Source organism: Lepus europaeus, chromosome Y (assembly GCF_033115175.1).
Source record: "Lepus europaeus isolate LE1 chromosome Y, mLepTim1.pri, whole genome shotgun sequence".
In the NCBI taxonomy this organism is placed as follows: domain Eukaryota; kingdom Metazoa; phylum Chordata; class Mammalia; order Lagomorpha; family Leporidae; genus Lepus; species Lepus europaeus.
The window spans coordinates 8,322,616-8,345,301 of record NC_084851.1 but is presented as its reverse complement, the minus strand read 5'-3'; the positions used below and the strand labels follow the sequence as shown (position 1 = coordinate 8,345,301).

The 22,686-nt window shown below is 41.4% G+C and overlaps 1 pseudogene; it reads left to right on the top strand.

Moving 5' to 3' along the window:
* The first annotated feature begins 399 nt into the window (after positions 1-399).
* On the top strand, positions 400-3,154 carry LOC133754218 (short transient receptor potential channel 3-like; annotated as a pseudogene).
* The last annotated feature ends 19,532 nt before the right edge of the window (positions 3,155-22,686 follow it).

The window sequence follows — 22,686 nt, the reverse complement described above, 5'->3', positions numbered from 1 at the left end:
TTGCGACTTCTCCCCCTCCCTCGCTCTCCTTCGCCCTGAGTAATGATGCTGTCCTAGCGAGTGATGCTGTCAGAGTCCGGAGCGCAGGAGGCACCGCCTCCGCCGGGAGCGGGCCGGGGCGCCCTTCCCAGCGCCCACGCCCGCGCCCCGCTCCGCCCAGGGGTTCTTTCTCCAAGCCACAGCCGCCCGCTGGTTGATGGTGGCCAGCGGCGGCTCGGCTTCCTCTCTCGCCTCTAACTGCTCCATCGCTGGCCACGCCGCCCTCGCCTCCTGCCTTCCCGCCCTGCGCTGCCTGGAGCCGCAGGAGGTGGGGAAGGGGCGCTTCCCCGAGACCGCGCGGCCGTGGCGGTGGCGGAGGCTGGCGGGCGGCATCCCCGCGCTCTGACCACAGCCGGCGCGATGTCCACCAAGGTCAGGAAGTGCAAGGAGCAAGCGAGGGTGACCTTCTCCGCTCCGGAGGAGGAGGAGGAAGAGGGCGAGGACGAAGGCGCGGAGCCACAGCATCGTCGTCGGGGATGGAGAGGCGTCAACGGGGGGCTGGAGCCGCGCTCGTAGCCCTTGAGGCGCGAGCCGCATGGCTTCTGCCCGCCGCCCTTCTTCCCCGGGCCGGACCTGTCCATGGAGAGAAGCCCATCCCTGAGGCGCGTGACGGTGATGCGGAAGAGGGGCCGGCGCCAGGCTGTGCAGGGCCCAGCCTTCATGTTTAAGGACCGTGGCATCAGCCTCACGGCCGAGGAGGAGCGCTTCCTCAACGCGGCCAAGTATTGCAACATCCCGGTGGTGCGCAAAATGCTGGAGGAGTCCAAGACGCTGAACGCCAGCTGCGTGGACTACATGGGCCAGAACGTGCTGCACCTGGCCTTGGACAACGAGCACCTGGAGGTGACCGAGCTGCTACTCAAGAAGGAGAACCTGGCGCGCATCGGCGACGCCCTGCTGCTCGCCATCAGCAAGGGCTACATGCACATCATAGAGGCCATCCTCAACCACCCCGGCTTCGCGGCCAGCAAGCACCTGATGCTGAGCCCCTGCGAGCAGGAGCTGCAGGACGACGACTTTTAGGCGTACGACGAGGACAGCACGTGCTTCTCGCCCGACATCACGCCCATCATCCTGGCGGCGCACTGCCAGAAGTACGAGGTGGTGCACATGCTGCTGCTCAAGGGCGCCAAAATCGAGCGGCCGCATGACTGCTTCTGCAAGTGCGGGGACTGCACCGAGCAGCAGAGGCATGACTCCTTCAGCCACTCGTGCTCAAGGATCAACGCCTACAAGGGGCTGGCCAGCCTGGCCTACATGTCCTTGTCCAGCGAGGACCCGGTGCTCATGGCCCTGGAGCTCAGCAAGGAGCTGGCCAAACTGGCCAATATCGAGAAGGAGTTCAAGAATGACTACTGGAAGCTCTCCATGCAATGCAAAGACTTTGTGGTGGGCGTGCTGGATCTCTGCCGAGACTCAGAAGAGATTGAAGCCATTCTGAATGGAGATCTGGAATTGGCAGAACCTCTGGAGGTGCACAGGCATAAAGCTTCATTGAGTCGTGTCAAACTTGCCATTAAGTATGAAGTCAGAAAGTTTGTGGCTCACCCCAACTGCCAGCAGCAGCTTCCGACCATCTGGTATGAGAACCTGTCCGGCCTCTGGGAGCAGACCGTGGCCATCAAGTGGTTGTGCTGGTTGTAGCCTTGGGCCTCCCGTTCCTCGCCATCAGCTACTGGATTGCAACTTGCAGCAGGCTGGGGAAAATTCTGTGAAGCCCTTCTATGAAATTTGTGGCACATGCTGCTTCTTTCATCATCTTCCTGGGCCTGCTTGTGTTCAATGCCTCAGACAGGTTTGAAGGCATCACCATGCTGCCAAATATTACCGTCATTGACTACCCCAAACAGATCTTCAGGGTGAAAACCACCCAATTCACATGGACTGAAATGCTCATTGTAGTCTGGGTTCTTGGGATGATGTGGTCTGAGTGCAAAGAGCTGTGGCTGGAAGGACTGAGGGAATACATTTTGCAGTTGTGGCATGTGCTTGACTTTGGGATGCTCTCCATCTTCATTGCTGCATTCACAGCCAGGTTTCTAGCTTTCCTTCAGGCGACAAAAGCACAGCAGTATGTGGACAGCTACGTCCAGGAGAGCGAGCTCAGTGAAGTTACCCTCCCACCAGAGATACGGTATTTCACCTATGCTAGAGATAAATGGTTCCCTTCTGACCCTCAGATCATTTCTGAAGGCCTTTATGCCATAGCTGTTGTGCTCAGCTTCTCTCAGATCGCATACATCCTCCCTGCAAATGAGAGCTTTGGCCCCTTACAGATCTCTCTCTTGGAAGGGCTGTAGAGGACATATTCAAGTTCATGATCCTCTTTATTATGGTGTTTCTGGCTTTTATGATTGGCATGTTCATACTTAATTCTTGCTACCTTGGGGCTAAAGCAAATCCTGCTTTTACCACTGTGTTTAAGACATTGTTATGGTCAATATTTGGGCTGTCTGAAGTGACTTCTGTTGTGCTCAAATACAATCACAAATTCATAGAGTGTATTGGATATGTTCTTTATGGAATATACAATGTAACTATGGTGGTTGTTTTACTCAACATGCTAATTGCTATGATTAATAGCTCCTATCAAGAAATTGAGGATGACAGTGACATACAATGGAAGTTTGCCCGTTCAAAATTTTGGTTGTCTTATTTTGATGATGGAAAAACATTACCTCCACCTTTAAGTCTACTTCCTAGTCTAAAATCATTTGTTTATTTCATCATGCGAATCATTAACTTTTCTAAATGCAGAAGGAGAAGGCTACAGAAGGATCTAGAGATGGGAATAAGTAACTCCAAATCCAGGTTAAACCTCTTCACTCAGTCTAACTCAAGAGTTTTTGAATCATACAGTTTTAACAGCATTCTCAACCAGCCAACACGTTATCAGTAGATAATGAAAAGATTTATAAAATGATATGTTTTGAAAGCACAAGTAGACAAAGAAAATGATGAAGTTAATGAAGGTGAATTGAAAGAAATCAAGCAAGAAATCTCAAGCCTGCGTTATGAACTTTTGGAAGACAGGAGCCAAGCAACTGAAGAATTAGCCATTCTCATTCATAAACTCAGTGAGACACTGAATCCCAGCATGCTGAGATGTGAATGATGCACCCACCTGGAATCATGGCTTTGACTATAGAACAAATGTTGGCAATAATATTTCTAAGTATGAAATACTTGAAAAACAATGGTGTTAAGTTTTAGCATTAACTACCTTTACCATGTGAATCTTTAAAACTTAGGTCTTAATGATTTTCTTGTTTTATCACATGAAAATGCATTTAATTGTCTGCCTTGACATTGTAAACAATGCCATATCATTGTATTTAAAAGCTCAATATTGCATACATTTCTGATATTTTTGTTCGTTTTAGATATTATGTAATTCTTTGAACTACCTATTTGCCTCCAAGAAACTATAAAGTCCTTGGGGACAGGGACCATGTCTTATTCATCTTTGTGTCTCCAGCATCTAGAACAGTGCCTTGTACATAGTAGGTGCTCAATAAATGTTGTTGAAACCAACTGAACTGCCAATAAAATATAAATAAAAATAAAGTCATCACTATGTAGCATATCTTCCCTTGTCCAAGTGTTGAAAAGATTTTTTTTAATATAGAAACTGAAGAAATTTTACAACCAACCACAACTAGGTGAGATTTTCTTGGAATTTTGGCATCAATGATAATCCTAGAACCAATGAGCCAAGTAAAGAATTTAACAAGAAATGAATTAGAAAATACAATTACATGACATATTTAACTTTTTATAGAATTATTCAAAACAACATATTAAATTTTTTTCTAAAATATGTACTGTTTGCTTTCTGTGTTAGACTTCCATTTGTTGTTTTTGAGTAATGTAAATTTTGTCAGTTGGGTGTTATGCAAGGTTGTATTCTGTAATAACCTCCTAATATCTGCCTCTGATGTTTTAATAAACAAAATAAGAGAAAAGACTGACTTCATATCTTTTTTTTTTTTTTTTTTTTTTTTGACAGGCAGAGTGGACAGTGAGAGAGAGAGACAGAGAGAAAGGTCTTTCCTTTTGCCGTTGGTTCACCCTCCAATGGCCGCCGCGGTAGCGCGCTGCGGCCGGCGCACCACGCTGTTCCGATGGCAGGAGCCAGGGGCTTATCCTGGTCTCCCATGGGGTGCAGAGCCCAAACACTTGGGCTATCCTCCACTGCACTCCCTGGCCACAGCAGAGAGCTGGCCTGGAAGAGGGGCAACCGGGACAGGATCGGTGCCCCGACCGGGACTAGAACCCGGTGTGCCGGCGCCGCAAGGTGGAGGATTAGCCTGTTGAGCCACGGCGCCGGCCTGACTTCATATCTTGTCCATTAGTTTTGGGCAAGAGTTTTGAGGATTTGCTTATGGGAAGAAGTAGAAAAGAGCAGTGACTATCTAGAAAGACATGACCAGACACCACCAAGTGTGTTCTGCTTCCTTTTGAGGCATCTCTCGCCATCATCAAAGATAATTATTGACATCTTTTTTTCTTATAAAAAGTTTCCAATTCCACTTTCTGCACAGAATAGTCTGTAATGTGTCTGCATTTGACTGACTACATGACTGAGCTGAATACTGGTAATCTACAACACCTCATCATATTAATAGGTAAGGACTTTAACACTGTAAAGAGTTTTAGCAGTCTTAAAAACCATAATACTTCAAAATAGTTAGGTTCACACCAGGAAGGCTTTCCAGATATTTCAAAGGTAAAATTGAATGTTAAATGGAACTACATAAAGTTCTTTAACAATTACTTCTGAATCTCTAATTTTTTGAGAGTCAAAACAAATTTAGAACTTTACATCTTTTGCTACCATTATAGAATATTTCATTAGCTTTTGTGCTATGCTAATACTATTTGAAACACTTTTCAAATTTTATGTATTTCATGTTATGCCTCTGAACTGAATAAAATATTGAATTTTTCCATTGTTATATTACTATACTTTCTATTAAAATAGTGAAGATTAAAAAAAGGCATTGCACATTTTCTCTTATATGTTATTTAATGTAGAATACAAAATCCCATAAAAATGAAATTGACATCATGATATAACCATTGTTTATATTGTTTCTCTATATTCCTGTGGAATAAAGTTTCTTCTATTTATTTGTTGAACATTAATTACTGGTGCATTAAGTCTGTGATTGTAAAGGACATTTTATTACTTATTGCAAAAATAAAGATAAAAGGGAAGAAAGGAGAGGTGAATATGGTTGTCTTCTCAAATTGTATCTATAAACTGCATGAAAACTGTTCCTTTATAGTAATAAAAATTTAAAACTAAAATAAAATTTATTTGCCATTACTCTGAGAAGTATTGAGTAATTTTAGTTGGAACACCATATAAAAAAGAGATATGAGACATTACTCTAAAGTAGACCAATAAAAGTACATTGAAAAAGGGAAAACAAAATGTATCTCAGAAAAGACAACTCAACGGCCATATAACTTACCACAAAAATCAGATATTTTTCTTTTTAACCACAATTATTCTAAAGGAAATACGTGTGGAGAACTACTCTGTTGAGACTTTCAAAATTGAAGATAAGAGTTTCAAATAATCAGAGAAGGTAAAACTTTGTTAACTGCAAGAATGAACTATCAGAATTATCAGATGAATCTATGAGGCCTCTGAAATTGTGTCCATAATGGCTGCCAGAAAAAAATGTAGTGTTTGGATTGAGTTGATGATCTCATCATGACAAAGCTGACCAGGATGACCATGCATTCATAGTGTGGGGACTGACTTAAAGCACAAAGTTAAAGAGATAGAGGTGTTAGCTATGAACTCAAATGCAAAAGCAAATAAAAATGATGTTATGAAGTAAAATATATTATGATTACTATGAAAAAATTAGTGTCTTTTAGTAGCAATGATAGAATGACAAGAAGATAAAAAAAACAGTTGAAAACTAGACTATTGGGGCTGGCATTGTGACACAGTGCATAAAGTCACTGCAATGCTGGCATCCCATATGGGTACCCGTTCAAGTCCTGGCTGCTCCACTTCTGATCCAGCTTTCCCTGCTGAAAAAGCAATAAATGCTGGATCAATTCTTTGGCCCCTGCATCAGTATGGGAGACCTGAAAAAAATCTGCTGGCCTATGGATTCAGTCTGGCTTGGCCCTGGCCATTACAGGTATTTAAAGAGTGAATCAGGATGGAAGATCTCTCTCTCTCTCTTCTAGTAGCTTTCTCTATCCCTCTCTCTCTCTCTTACTCTCAGGCTCACTCTCTGTCTCCTTCTAATGCTGTAACACTGACTTTCAAATAAAGTATTTTTAAAAGTGTACTATTATAATTAATGTAAAAAGAAAAATAAATGAAATTTTTTAATAAAATGTAAATCAAAGAAAACACCACCTGCCAAAATAAAAACACCAGTAAGATATCAGTATTTAGAACTAACCTACTGACATTTCTAAAAAAAAAAATGTAATGTGACAGTTCCATAATCAATTACCATGAATTCTGATACTTTGAATGGGGTAATGACAAGATGCTCCTAAAATGGCTCTGAAAAATGCACAGGAAAGTTCCCAGAAAGCAGTGGAAAATGCCCCAAGTCCTTGGGCCACTGCACATGCATGGGAGACCCAGAAAAATCTCCTGGCTCCTGGCTTTGGATCAGCATTGCTCTGGCAGTTGCACTCAACTGGGGAGTGAACCAGCGGATGGAAAAACTCTCTCTCTCCTTCTGCCTCTCCTTCTCTCTCTGTGTAACTCTGACTTTCAAATAAATAAATAAATCTTTAAAAAAAGATATACTGAGGTGATAGTTACAAGAACAAACATAAAAATTAAATAAATATTGAAATCAAATTAATGTAAGAAAAAGTGATTTCAGAGAAACAATAGTAGAACAACAAGTAGATATAAATATTTGGCTGAAAAATATATGACTACAATTAACCTAAAAAGGAAAATTTGTGAAAAATACACAAAATGGAAATCAAAGATCAAATAAGTTAGCAGTGAAAATTCAAAGAAGCCAGCATCTGTACCTATTCTATTGCAACTCTCATACAGTGATAGTAAATATAGAGTCCCACCCATAAAATTCAGATAAGTTAAAAATATGTTGTATGGGAGCCAGCACCATAGTACAGCAGGTAAATATTCCATTTCTGAAACAGGTATCCCAGATTGGTGCTGGTTCCTATCCTTGGTGCTTCCTTTCTAATCCAGCTCCCAATTAATGGCCTGATAAAAGCACTGAAAGATGCAAGTGATTTGGCCACTGGCACTAGTATGGATGATGGGAAGAAACTCCTGGCTGCAGCCTGGCCCAGCCAGCCATTGCAGCAACTGATAGAATAAGCCAGCAGATGGCAGATCTCTGTCTCTCTCTCTGCAACTCTTTCAAATAAGTAAATAAATCTTGGAAAAAGAAAACAAGAAAAAATGGCTTTAAGAATTCATTACACCAATAATGTGAATTATCAGGAATGCCAAGACTTCTCAAATATATATGCACAGAATGGTTGTCAGGACAACTAAAGCAATTTTTGAGTTTGTGATCTCATATTCAAAATTTAATTTGTTCACAGGTTCACAATGGAAGAGTAAACTTAGACTAGGATATTAAAAACACAGATAATAGTCATCTGAAAGATGTAACATAAAAAATGGATGTTTTCTGAAATAAAATATATTGTGATTAAGTATAAATGAATAATCCAATGGGAGATATAATAGATTGATAAAAGACATATGGAAAATTGGTGATAAACAGACTATTACAACACATTAAAAAGATAAATAAAATTTCAAAAAATATCAAAGACAATGACACCAGAATAGGCTTCAAATTCTTTAGATTTCACAATTAAGGGGAAATTTAGAGTCCAATAAACAACCATAAAATGTACAAAATATATTACCTGGATGTGGTGAATGATTACCCCAGTCTAAGGTCTCTTTGAGAAACTGTGTACTTAAACATTGCCAGGACAACTTGCAGAACTTCAAGGAAGCTGATGACCTTACAATGTAAAATCCAAGTAAGATGGCCTCCATTCCACTGGGCAAATACTGACATAAACTAGGATATTAAAGGTTCATACATGTGGTAGGTAGAATGTCAAAGAACAAAAAATTTAAATGTGCTGCAAATATTATGAATTGAAAAGCAATATATTGTCTTTACTGTGAGAAGGAATGAGTACTTTGTTAGAAAAAAATACTAATGACAGGAGATAAGAGAAGTTATCTAAAAATAGCCCATAAAATTGCATTAAATCTGTATAGGTAGTTAAATACTCAAAGACTTCAAGAAAACAAAGATTGCAGATGTTTTTAAAAATATTGTAATTATCATGAGAAGGAATGATTCATTTTGTAGGAGCTTCTTATTTAAAATGAAAAAGTAGGGATATATCTTCTGTCCTTTCAGAATTTCATTTTTCTAGTACTTAATTTAAATTTTACTTTCTTTTACAAAATATCAATCCAGAATGTGGTGGAGAAAATACTAGTCCTTTTCTACAGGCTGTTCAAACAGCACTGTTCTAGCAACAATCTATAATGCATTATTAAAAATTTATTTTCATTACATAGAGAACAAATATATGAATAATTGAGCCGTGTGCGGCGGAAGCGGAGCCGAGTGCGGCGGGGGCCAGCCGTGTGCGGCGGAAGCGGAGCCGAGTGCGGCGGGGGCCAGCCGTGTGCGGCGGAAGCGGAGCCGAGTGCGGCGGGGGCCAGCCGTGTGCGGCGGAAGCGGAGCCGAGTGCGGCGGGGGCCAGCCGTGTGCGGCGGAAGCGGAGCCGAGTGCGGCGGGGGCCAGCCGTGTGCGGCGGAAGCGGAGCCGAGTGCGGCGGGGGCCAGCCGTGTGCGGCGGCAGCGGAGCCGAGTGCGGCGGGGGCCAGCCGTGTGCGGCGGCAGCGGAGCCGAGTGCGGCGGGGGCCAGCCGTGTGCGGCGGCAGCGGAGCCGAGTGCGGCGGGGGCCAGCCGTGTGCGGCGGCAGCGGAGCCGAGTGCGGCGGGGGCCAGCCGTGTGCGGCGGCAGCGGAGCCGAGTGCGGCGGGGGCCAGCCGAGTGCGGCGGCAGCGGAGCCGAGTGCGGCGGGGGCCAGCCGAGTGCGGCGGCAGCGGAGCCGAGTGCGGCGGGGGCCAGCCGAGTGCAGCGGCAGCGGAGCCGAGTGCGGCGGGGGCCAGCCGAGTGCGGCGGGAGCCGAGTGCGGCGGGAGCCGTGTGACAGAATCTCACCAGCGCGGGAACCAACAGAGGAGGGTAAGACCTCAGAAACCCAAGACATTGAGGGGGGAGGGAAACAGAGGCCTCACCCTTCACTCAACAAGCAAAACAAAGAGCACTGCGATCTTACATATCTAAAGTGCAGCCAAACTCAATAACTTTAGCAAAACTGGAGAACACATTGAGGGCTGAATAAACTCTTGGTGTGGTCCCAGAGGTAGATCAAACGAATACTCACAGAGGCCAGATTTCAACTACCCTCAACTCCACTCCCAACTGAGTCAAAAAAAAAAAAAAAAAAAACCATAAATTATCTCCAACATGCCAAACAATAAACATAGAAGCCGAGGTAACAAAAGCAAGGAAGACACTATGACGCCCCCAAAGGAGAAAGACACGCCAAAGCAAGATTATGAAGATGAAGAGATAGAGGAAATGCAAGAAGCAGATCTCAAAAAAGTGATAGGAACATTAAGAAATTCTCAAAAACAAATTCTTGAACTACAGAAATCCTTAATGGACAAGATAGAAAATCTCTCCCGTGAAAATGAAATATTAAGGAGAAATCAAAATGAAATGAAAAAACTAGTAGAACATAAAATTGAGATACTGACAAAAAACCTCAATGAAATGAAGAACTCAATGGATCAAATGGCAAACACACTAGAGAGCCTTAAAAACAGAATGGGTGAAGCAGAAGAGAGAATATCGGAATTAGAAGACAGAGAACAGGAAAGGAAACAGGAAAATCAAAGAAAAGAAGAAGAAATCAGAAATCTAAAAAACACTGTCAGGAATCTACAGGATACTATTAAAAAACCCAACATTCGGGTTCTAGGAGTTCCTGAAGGCATGGAAAGGGAGAAAGGATTAGAAGGCCTTTTTAGTGAGATACTAGCAGAAAATTTCCCAGGTTTGGAGAAAGACAGAGGCATCCTAGTACAGGAAGCTCATAGAACCCCTAATAAACATGACCAAAAGAGAACCTCACCACGTCACGTCATAATCAAATTCACCACAGTGAAACACAAAGAAAAGATCCTAAAATGTGCAAGAGAGAAACGCCAGATTACTCTCAGAGGATCTCCAATTAGACTTACAGCTGACTTCTCATCAGAAACCCTACAAGCCAGGAGAGAATGACAAGATATAGCCCAGGTACTAAGAGAGAAAAACTGCCAGCCCAGAATATTATATCCTGCAAAGCTCTCATTTGTGAATGAAGGTGAAATAAAGACCTTTCACAGCAAACAGAAACTGAAAGAATTTGTCGCCACTCGTCCAGCCCTGCAAAAGATGCTTAAAGATGTATTACATACAGAAACACAGAAACACAGTAGCCAATATGAAGGAAGGTAAAGGAAGGAAACCTCACAACAAAAGAACACAGGAATCTCAAACCAGATATCAGAAAATATCTTTGGTAAATGGCAGGGCAAAGTTACTCCTTCTCAATAGTAACATTGAATGTTAATGGCTTGAACTGTCCAGTTAAAAGACACCGATTGGCGGATTGGGTTAAGGAACAAAACCCATCTTTTTGCTGCTTACAAGAAACTCATCTTTCCAACAATGATCCATACAGACTGAAAGTGAAAGGCTGGAAAAAGATATACCATGCCAACAGAAATGAAAAAAGAGCAGGTGTAGCCATCTTAATATCGGACAACATAAACTTTACCATAAAAACTGTCAGGAGAGACAAAGAGGGACACTATTTAATGATTAAGGGATCCATTCAACAGGAAGATATAACAATTATCAATGTATATGCACCGAATCACAGGGCACCAGCTTATTTAAAAGACTTGTTAAGGGACTTAAAGGCAGACTTACACCCCAATACAATAGTACTGGGGGACTTCAATACTCCACTCTCAGAGATAGACAGATCATCAGGACAGAAGATCAACAAGGAGACAGCAGATTTAAATGACACTATAGCTCAAATGGATCTAACAGATATCTACAGAACATTTCATCCTACATCTAAGGACTTTACATTCTTCTCAGCAGTATATGGAACCTTCTCTAGGATTGACCACATACTAGGCCATAAAGCAAGTCTCAGCAAATTCAAAAGAATTAGAATCATACCATGCAGCTTCTCAGACCACAAAGGAATCAAATTGGAAATTAGCAACTCGGGAATCCCCAGAGCACGTGCAAACACATGGAGATTGAACAACATGCTCCTGAATGAACAATGGGTCATAGAAGAAATTAAAAGAGAAATCAAAAATTTTCTGGAAGTAAATGAGGATAACAACACAACATACCAAAACCTATGGGATACAACAAAAGCAGTGTTAAGAGGGAAGTTTATATCAATAGGTGCCTACATCAAGAAATTGGAGAGGCACCAAATAGAAGAGCTTTCAAGTCATCTCAAGGATCTAGAAAATCTGCAGCAAACCAAACCCAAACCCAGTAGAAGAAGGGAAATAATTAAAATCAAAGAAGAAATCAACAAGATTGAATCCAAAAAAACATTACAAAAAATCAGCCAAACGAGGAGCTGGTTTTTTGAAAAAATAAACAAAATTGACACCCCATTGGCCCAACTCACTAAAAAAAGAAGAGAAAAGACCCAAATCAATAGGATCAGAGATGAAAAAGGAAACATAACAACAGACACAACAGAAATAAAAAGAATCATCAGAAATTACTACAAGGACTTGTATGCCAGCAAACAGGGAAATCTATCAGAAATGGACAGATTCTTGGACACATACAACCTACCTAAATTGAGCCAGGAAGACATAGGAAACCTAAACAGACCCATAACTGACACAGAAATAGAAACAGTAATAAAGGCCCTCCCAACAAAGAAAAGCCCAGGACCAGATGGATTCACCGCTGAGTTCTACCAGACATTTAGAGAAGAACTAACTCCAATGCTTCTCAAACTATTCAGAGCAATCGAAAAAGAAGGAATTCTCCCAAATTCTTTCTATGAAGCCAGCATCACCTTAATTCCTAAGCCGGAAAAAGATGCAGCATTGAAAGAGAATTACAGACCAATATCCCTGATGAACATAGATGCAAAAATCCTCAATAAAATTCTGGCCAATAGAATGCAACAACACATCAGAAAGATCATCCACCCAGACCAAGTGGGATTTATCCCTGGTATGCAAGGATGGTTCAACGTCCGCAAAACAATCAACGTAATACACCACATTAACAGACTGCAGAAGAAAAACCATATGATTCTCTCAATAGACGCAGAGAAAGCATTTGATAAAATACAACACCCTTTCATGATGAAAACTCTAAGCAAACTGGGTATGGAAGGAACATTCCTCAATACAATCAAAGCAATATATGAAAAACCCACGGCCAACATCCTATTGAATGGGGAAAAGTTGGAAGCATTTCCGCTGAGATCTGGTACCAGACAGGGATGCCCACTCTCACCACTGCTATTCAATATAGTTCTGGAAGTTTTAGCCAGAGCTATTAGGCAAGAAAAAGAAATTAAAGGAATACAAATCGGGAAGGAAGAAGTCAAACTATCCCTCTTTGCAGATGATATGATTCTTTATTTAGGGGACCCAAAGAACTCTACTAAGAGACTATTGGAACTCATCGAAGAGTTTGGCAAAGTAGCAGGATATAAAATCAATCCACAAAAATCAACAGCCTTTGTATACACAGGCAATGCCAAGGCTGAGGAAGAACTTCTAAAATCAATCCCATTCACAATAGCCACAAAAACAATCAAATACCTTGGAATAAACTTAACCAAGGACGTTAAAGAACTCTATGATGAAAACTACAAAACCTTAAAGAAAGAAATAGAAGAGGATACCAAAAAATGGAGAAATCTTCCATGCTCATGGATTGGAAGAATCAATATCATCAAAATGTCTATTCTCCCAAAAGCAATTTATACATTCAATGCAATACCAATCAAGATACCGAAGACATTCTTCTCAGATCTGGAAAAAATGATACTGAAATTCATATGGAGACACAGAAGACCTCGAATAGCCAAAGCAATCTTGTACAACAAAAACAAAGCCGGAGGCATCACAATACCTGATTTTAGGACATACTACAGGGCAGTTGTTATCAAAACAGCATGGTACTGGTACAGAAACAGATGGATAGACCAATGGAACAGAATAGAAACACCAGAAATCAATCCAAACATCTACAGCCAACTTATATTTGATCAAAAATCCAAAACTAATCCCTGGAATAAGGACAGTCTATTCAATAAATGGTGCTGGGAAAACTGGATTTCCATATGCAGAAGCTTAAAGCAAGACCCATACCTTTCACCTTACACAAAAATTCACTCAACGTGGATTAAAGACTTAAATCTACGGCCCGAAACCATCAAATTATTAGAGAGCATTGGAGAAACCCTGCAAGATATAGGTACAGGCAAAGACTTTTTGGAAAAGACCCCAGGAGCACAGGCAGTCAAAACCAAAATTAACATTTGGGATTGCATCAAATTGAGAAGTTTCTGTACTTCGAAAGAAATAATCAGGAAAGTGAAGAGGCAACCGACAGAATGGGAGAAAATATTTGCAAACTATACTACAGATAAAGGGTTGATAACCAGAATCTACAAAGAAATCAAGAAATTCCACAACAACAGAACAAACAACCCACTGAAGAGATGGGCCAAGGACCTCAATAGACACTTTTCAAAAGAAGAAATCCAAATGGCCAACAGACACATGAAAAAATGTTCAAGATCACTAGCAATCAGAGAAATGCAAATCAAAACCACAATGAGGTTTCACCTCACCCCGGTGAGAATGGCTCACATCCAGAAATCTACCAACAATAGATGCTGGAGAGGATGTGGGGAAAAAGGGACACTAACCCACTGTTGGTGGGAATGCAAACTGGTTAAGCCATTATGGAAGTCAGTCTGGAGATTCCTCAGAAACCTGAACATAACCCTACCATACAACCCAGCCATCCCACTCCTTGGAATTTACCCAAAGGAAATTAATTTGGCTAATAAAAAAGCCATCTGCACATTAATGTTTATTGCAGCTCAATTCACAATAGCTAAGACCTGGAACCAACCCAAATGCCCATCAACAGTAGACTGGATAAAGAAATTATGGGACATGTACTCCATAGAATACTATACAGCAGTAAGGAACAATGAAACCCAGTCATTTGAAACAAGATGGAGGGATCTGGAAAACATCATGCTGAGTGAACTAAGCCAGTCCCAAAGAGACAAATATCATTTCTTTTCCCTGATCGGCGACAACTAACTGAGCACCAAAGGGGAAACCTACGGAAATGAAATGGACACTATAAGAAACAATGACCTGATCAGCTTAGGTCCTGACTCTAGATATAGAATGTAATACTTTATCCTTATACTTTGCGTTTCTGTGTGGGCACAAACTGATGAGCTCTTTACTAATGATATACTGAAGTGATCCTCTGTATATAAAGAGAATTGGAAATGAAAAAAAAAAAAATAACAACCTGGTATTGAAGGGGAAATGGCATAGAAAGTTAATTAATTTGAAAAAAAAAATCATGTGGGTTCTCTGTCTTTAATGTGCTGTACATTGCTATTTGATGCTATAATTAGTAATCCAATGGTAGTTTTTTTCACTTTGCAGTGCTATATGGGCAAAATGTTGAAAACTTTACCTAATATATACTAAGCTGATCTTCTGTATACAAAGAGAATTGAAAATGAATCCTTACATGAATGGAAGGGGAGAGGGAGCGGGAGAGGGGAGGGTTGCGGGCGGGAGGGAATTTACGGGAGGGGGGAAGCCATTGTAACCCATAAGCTGTACTTTGGAAATTTATATTCATTAAATAAAAGTTAAAAAAAAAATAAAAAAAAAAAAGAAACTAAAAACATTTTATATGGTTGTGCTTAAGTTTACTGGCTAAACAAACTACACCATGTTAGATATTTAAGAGGTGTTTTCAAATACATGATTCTTAAAATTTCTAGAAGGCATTGGACCTTCTGGCAAATGTTTTCTTAAGTTGTTATCTAATGGTTGAAACGGTTTGCTAAGTATTCATGTGATATTGCTATTGTCAGCAAGCGATCTAGGACTTGCTCCCTCATTTCTCTATTCTAAGCCCAACTTGTTCTTTCATTTCTCTATTCTCTTCAAGGTAGGAAACTAATTCTATTATGAAGGAATCTGTAGGACGCACAATTTAATCTTAGACCTTATAAAAGAGATGGCTAACATTTTTCTGTAATAGCATAGCCAAAATAATAGCTTAAATTATAATCTCATAGCTAGATTCACTTCGCCATCAGCGAAGTATACAGTAAGTAGAAAAAACCTCCCTTTCAGACAAAAGAGAAAGAAAGTTTTTAAGTGAGAATATAATTTTCCTCATGGGCATTGTCCACCTTAGAAAAACTACTACAGAACATGCCTGTGACTATAGACTTGTAGTTCAGGCCACCGAAGATTAGAGATGGGACTTGGGCACTCCCTTGACTTGCATCCTCTGGTCTGCTTGAACACAAACCAGGAGGAAAAGAAAGCTAGGCATCAGAAGCAATGGGTGGCAGGCCTATTAATGGCTGATCTGTACAGTGATCTGCCCTCAAGGAGACCCAACAGGCCAGTCCACTGCAGTGGCTTTCAATGCAGTAAGCCTGGGCTTCAGCAGAAGTCAGCTTGTGAAGAGCCCTGGCAGCTCTGCCAAGAGTTGGATCACTGGAAATGGACCTGCCCTGGAATCGAAGGATGCCCAGGTCAGAGCCACAGATCTTCTTGGCTCTAAGCTGAAAAGCCCTTCACTCAGCCCAACTTCCAAAGTGACCACTGTAGCTGAGGGGATGGTCAAGTAGGGTCAGCAACATTGCAGGCAGAACTGTAGATTTCTTGTTAGAGATGCCCTCTGCCTTGACCTGGCCAGCTCTCCTCCCAGGCCAGCCAAGTAATGAAAGTCAACAGAGTGCCTTCCCCTAGGAGGTTCACACCTCCCTTAGGATATACCCCATGTGAAGAGATAGATAGGTCTGGGCCTCTTAACTTACAAGGCCTAAAGCCCACCAGATTATTATCAAGCCCCTTCTATCAGGTTCTATTTGCCTCTCAATCAGAAAACTTAATTGTAGCTTAGACAGCACCTTTCTTAGCACATCTAATAATGACTCTGTCCTTTGTTCTAGACCCTGTCTAGCACACTTGGGCCTCATTCCTTTGTAATCATAACCTCTACTCTACCACCAATGGGTCTACTCCCAACCTGTGTGTACTGATGGTCCTCTTCCCCACTTAATGCTGTATAATTGTTCAAACCTGGTAAATGGCACTCTTAGGATCCTTGGTTACTATCCTCACTCTGTCTTTTATGACCTTGTCTAAATATGAGCAGAGTCGGCAAACTTGGGAGGCTTCCATAGCCTTGGCAACTCATGACAACAGCCTAGGGTGGTTACTGGCGCCATAAACTAGAGTGTCAATTTGTTGGGTCAACAACAGGAGTCACTGTGCACTTGCTCCTCATGTGGGATCTCTGTCCTTAATGTGCTGTACATTGTGATTTAATGCTATAACTAGTACTCAAACAGTATGTTTCACTTTGTGTTTCTATGTGGGTGCAAACTGTTGAAATCTTTATACTAAATTGATCTTCTGTATATAAAGAGAATTGAAAATGAATCTTGATGTGAATGGAAGGGGAGAGGGAGCGGGAGAGGGGAGGGTTGTGGGTGGGAGGGAAGTTATGGGAGGGGGAAGCCATTGTAATCCATAAGCTGTACACTGGAAATTTATATTCATTAAATAAAGTTTAAAAAAAAAAGAAAAAAAAATATATGAATAATTGAATAATAAAATCATTTTAAATATTAGTTTTTTTATTTGAGTTATGGGGGAGAGAGAGAGAAAGAGAAAGAGAAAGAGAAAGAGAAAGAGAGGAAGAAAGAGAAAGAGAGAAAGAAAGAGAAAGAGAGAAAGAAAGAGAAAGAGGTCTTCTATTCACTGGTTCACTCTGCAGAAGGCCAAAACAACTGGAGATGCACTGATCTGAAGCCAGGAGCCAGGAGATTCTTTTGGGTCTCCCACTTCTGTGCAGAGGCCCAAGCACTTGGGTCACCTTCTGTTGCTTCCCTAGGCCATAGCAGAGAGCTGAATTGGAAGTGGAGTAGCAGGAACTTGAACTGGTGCCCATATGGGATGCTGGCACTGCAGATGGCAGCTTTACCAGCTATTCCATGGTGCCAACCCCATAAACTCATTTTTAAGAAAAATACACATAAGCTTTCTGTTAAAAACTATTTGGCATTTAAATTGAGATGGAGTATGGTGCATGGAGTAAGAAAAACAAGTGTGGAAGAGAAAGAAAGTTGAGCCCAGTGGAATCTCAATGAAGGGAAAAGCTGAGAGGCTCTGGGGAAAGCCAGACCCAACATTGACTCTTCAGTTATATGTGCTTCTGTGACTTAAAGATTTCTGTCTTCACAGCCTTGAGGTGAGCACCATGGGTGGTTGGAAAATAACAATAAAGGCTGAGCCCAATACCTGAGTTTATAAGAATTTGTCCACTAGGATTGTGGTGGTGTTGTAGGTTGCTGGATGAAACTGGGACATTGGTTACTTTTGGATTTCAGATGAACAGTGAAGAGCTTTTAGGGGCTGGTGCTGTGGCATAGCAGGTAAAGCTGCTACCTGCAGTGCCAGGATCCCACATCGGTGTAGATTCAAGAACCAGCTGCAACATAACAGCTCTCTGCTATGGCCTGGTAAAGCAGTAGAAGATGGTCCAAGTCCTTGGGCCCCTGCACCCATGTAGGGGACCTGGAAGAAGCTCCTGGCTCCTGGCTTTGGAGAGGCACAGCTCCAGCCATTGCAGCCATCTGGAGAGTGAACCAGGGGATGGAAGACTCTGTCCCTGTCTCTGTCTCTCTCTGACTCTCTCTCTCTCTCTCTGTCCCTCTCTCTTTCTCTCTCTCTCTCTTTCCCTTTCTCTCTGCCTCTCCTTCTCTCTCTGTGTAACTGTGACTTTCATGTAAAATAACTAAATCTTTTTTAAAAAGGGACATTTTGGTATCACACAGTGTTTAGCCAAAAGTTAAATTTAACTGGGTGCCCTGCATTTTTAGTTCCTAAATTTGGCAACACTTAAACTGGTTTACAAGAATCAGAAGCTGAGAGCTGGATGCCATGATAAGAATGTTAGTTACTGAGTGGGCAGAAACCTTGGAAAGACCTGCTACTTAAATGGAGCCTAGGCATCTTATTTACAAGTGGCTTGACTCAGAACTGATCTTTCTTTCTTCTCCAGTTTCCAGTGTTCTGGGATTTCTCACCTTTTCTTCCTCCACCCTCCTTTGTCTTCTGAAGTAAACTTTTCCTTAAATTTATTCTTGTTTTCTCAGTGTCATCCAGTATACTGAAAGGAAGCTCTTAAACTTTTTTATGTCCACATTCCATTTCTCAGAGAGCATGCAGATATGTATATTACTAAATTAATTTTATATTTTCTTGTCTTTATTTATTGTATCACTCTGGGTTCTTAATAGAGAAATTTACATTAACAAGTATAATCTCCCTTACATAGTTTACGGCAGATGTTAATCACAGCTGCAAAACATCTACACAGAGCATCAGTAACAGAATTTTGCCAAACTCAGCACAACAGTGCAACTAAGTTGGGTAAGTTGAGTTGTTGATGACAATGGTATCCTTATCAATACTGAATTCATAACATGTCCTAAAACAAACATAAGCTTCAAATAAATAATAGACCTTCTATATCAAATAACACAACTATGTTTATAACCAAAAACACTTGTTCTTTATCTCATAGTAAAACTTCACTTCCAGGTATTGTACAAAACACATTATTCCACTCAATTACTGCCACCTTATGAGTTATACCAAATGGGCAAGATGTAAACAATACATTGCATATCTCAATAAAGATTGTCTAAGAATGTGAGGCAAACTGTACCAAGATTCAAGGCTTTCATATAAGTAATTATGCTAGGATCCAGTGACCTTGGGTAAACTGGGAAATAGTCTTATAAAAAAAGACTCATTGTGTTGTACCTCAGTTGCTACCAAGAAACAAGGCTGAGAGTTGGTAAGCATTTGAGAAGCAACATAGTTGCACTCCTCAAATTATTTTAGTTGGCAAAAGGGAGATCTACTGAGCTAGAAAATGGACTCAAACATAGAAAGAATCTTGTAATAGTTCTGAGTTGTGGGTTGTAAAACCACAACTTGGATTATAGCAATTATTTCATGTGAAAAACAGAACATATGTCAGATGGAATTGGATTTCTGTGTCTTTAGGTTTGACAATTAATGGGAACAATTAGAATAGTCAAGTATTAAGATAGTTAACTCTTGTGGCTGGCGCCACAGCTCAACAGGCTAATCCTCTGCCTAGCGGCGCCGGCACACTAGTTCTAGTCCCAGTCAGGGTGCTGGATTCTGTCTCGGTTGCCCCTCTTCCAGTCCAGCTCTCTTCTGTGGCCTGGGAAGGCAGTGGAGGATGTGCTTGGGCCCTGCACCCCATGGGAGACCAGGAGAAGCACCTGGCTCCTGCCTCGGATCAGTATGGTGCGCTGGCCACAGCACACTGGACACGGTGGCCATTGGAGGGTGAACCAATAGCAAAGGAAGACCTTTCTCTCTGTCTCTCTCTCTCACTGTCCACTCTGCCTGTCAAAATAAAACGAAAAAAAAGATAGTTAACTCTAAAGAAGAGGGAAGAGTTTGTTGACTTTGATCTTATTCTGATAGGGTCATAGTCAAAGTGGAAGTTCTCTCCTCCCTTCAGAGAAAGGTACCTCCTTCTTTGATGGCCCTGTTCTTACCACTGGGATCTCACCCACAGAGATTTTTCATTTAGGTCTTCTTCTTTTTTTTCTTTTCCATGGTATCTTGCTTTTCCATGCCTACAACACTCTCATGAGTTCTTCAGCCAGATCCGAATGTCTTAAGGGCTGATTCTGAGGCCAGAGTGTTGTTTAGGACATCTGCCATTCTATGAGTCTGCTGTGTATCCTGCTTCCCATGTTGGATCCTTCTCTCCCTTTTTGATTCTATCAGTTAGTATTAGCAGACACTTGTCTTGTTTGTGTGATCCCTTTGACTCTTAGACCTATCAGAGCCATCAATTGTGAACTGAAATTGATCACTTGGCCTAGTGAGATGGCATTGGTACATGCCACCTTGATGGGATTGTATTGGAATGCCCTGGCTTCCATAGCCCTGGCAACTCATGACTAGAGCCTAGGGAGATTACTGACGCCATGAACAGGAGTGTCAAATTGTTAAGTCAGCAACAGGAGTCACTGTGTACTTACATGCCATGTGGGATTTGTCCTTAATGTATTGTCTAATGTGCAGTGATGCTATAACTAGTACTGAAACAGTATTTTTACACTTTGTGTTTCTGCGTGGGTACAAACTGATGTGATCTTTACTAATTATATACTGAATCGATCTTCTGTATATAAAGAGAATTGGAAATGAAAAAAAAAAACTTGTGTTAAATTGGAAATGGCATAGAAAATTAATTAATTTTTAAAAAAATATTATGTAGGATCTCTGTCTTTAATGTGCTGTACACTGTTATTTAATGCTATAACTAGTACTCCAACAGTATTTTTTCACTTTGTGTTGCTATATACTTTATGTTGCAAACTGTTGAAATCTTTACCTAATATATACTAAACTAATCTTCTGTATATAAAGAGAATTGAAAAATGAATCTTGATGTGAATGGAAGGGGAGAGGGAGTGGGAAAGAGGAGGGTTGTGGGTGGGAGGGAAGTTATGGGGGGGGAGCCATTGTAACCCATAAGCTGTACTTTGGAAATCTATATTCATTAAATACATGTTTAATAAATGAAAAAAAAAGAAGAGCGAAGAAACAAACCTTTGTATAAAATATGTTAAGCAGAAAATCATGTGTTCAATTGCTTATTTTGATTTCTATATGAATTTTTTGAAGATTTACTGTTTATTTGAAAGGCAGAGTTACTGAGAAGGAGAGGCAGAGACAGAGAAGTCTTCCAGTTGCTGGTTCACTTTCCAAATGGCTGCAATGGCTGGAGATGGGTCAATACAAAGCCAGGAAACAGGAGTGTCTCCAAGGTCTCCCACATGGGTGCAGGGGCCCAAGGACTTGGATGTCTTCTACTGCTTTCCCAGGCCATAGCAGAGAGCTGGATCAGAATTAAAATGTAATGAGATGAGAAAAGAACCCCTGAAAACTAGGGACTGAGATGAAATGGGAGTAGTTCACAGAAAGTTTTTTTTCCATATATTTATGAAAAGTGAAAATAGTTAAAGAAAAATAATATTGCGGTATATATACATACAAAATAGTACACCCAAAAATTACATTTTATTTTTTTTCTTCTTACAATTTGTTGAATTATTTAATTAATCTTACAAGTATAAAATAAATGGAAAGTACATCATAATAGTAATGAAAAGAAAGAATAAGAAAGGGAGGGGAGATGGGGTAGAATCATGACCAGGAGGGAGATTAGGGTGGGAAGTATAACTATGCTCCTAAATCTGTACATACAAAATACATAAAATTTGTCCACTTAAAAAAAAAAACAGAAAAATTGGCCAGTGCTGTGGCTCACTAGGCTAATTCATCTGCAGCACCAGCATCCTGGATTCTAGTCCCTGTCAGGTTGCCTGATTCTGTCCTGGTTGCTCCTTTTTCAGTCCAGCTCTCTGCTGTGGCCCAAGAAGGCAATGGAGGATGGCCCAAGTGCTTGGGTCCTGCACCCGCATGGGAAACCAGGAGGAGGCACCTGGCTCCTGGCCTCAGACTGATGCAGCACGCCAGCTGTAGTAGCCATTTGGGAGGTGAAGTGATGGAAGGAAGACCTTTCTCTCTGTCTCTCTCATTGTCTAACTCTGCCTGTCAAAAAATAATATATTTTAAAAGGAGCTATTTTAAATATAAATTGGGACTGAAGAAATTATTTAAATGTTGCGAGAAGAAATATATTTTAGGTCTGTGCCGCGGCTCACTAGGCTAATCCTCCGCCTTGCGGCGCCGGCACACTAGTTCTAGTCCCGGTTGGGGCACCGATCCTGTCCCGGTTGCCCCTCTTCCAGGCCAGCTCTCTGCTGTGGCCAGGGAGTGCAGTGGAGGATGGCCCAAGTCCTTGGGCGCTGCACCCCATGGGAGACCAGGAGAAGCACCTGGCTCCTGCCATTGGATCAACGTGGTGTGCCGGACACAGCACGCTACCGTGGCGGCCATTGGAGGGTGAACCAATGGCAAAAAGGAAGACTTTTCTCTCTGTCTCTCTCTCACTGTCCACTCTGCCTGTCAAAATTAAAAAAAAAAGAAATATATTTTAGACATTTCAAAATAGTGCAATTCACAACTATGTGATGACATGATGGATGAGATGAATCCCTATTTTTTCACCATTGTGCCTTAATTGAATGAAAAGCATT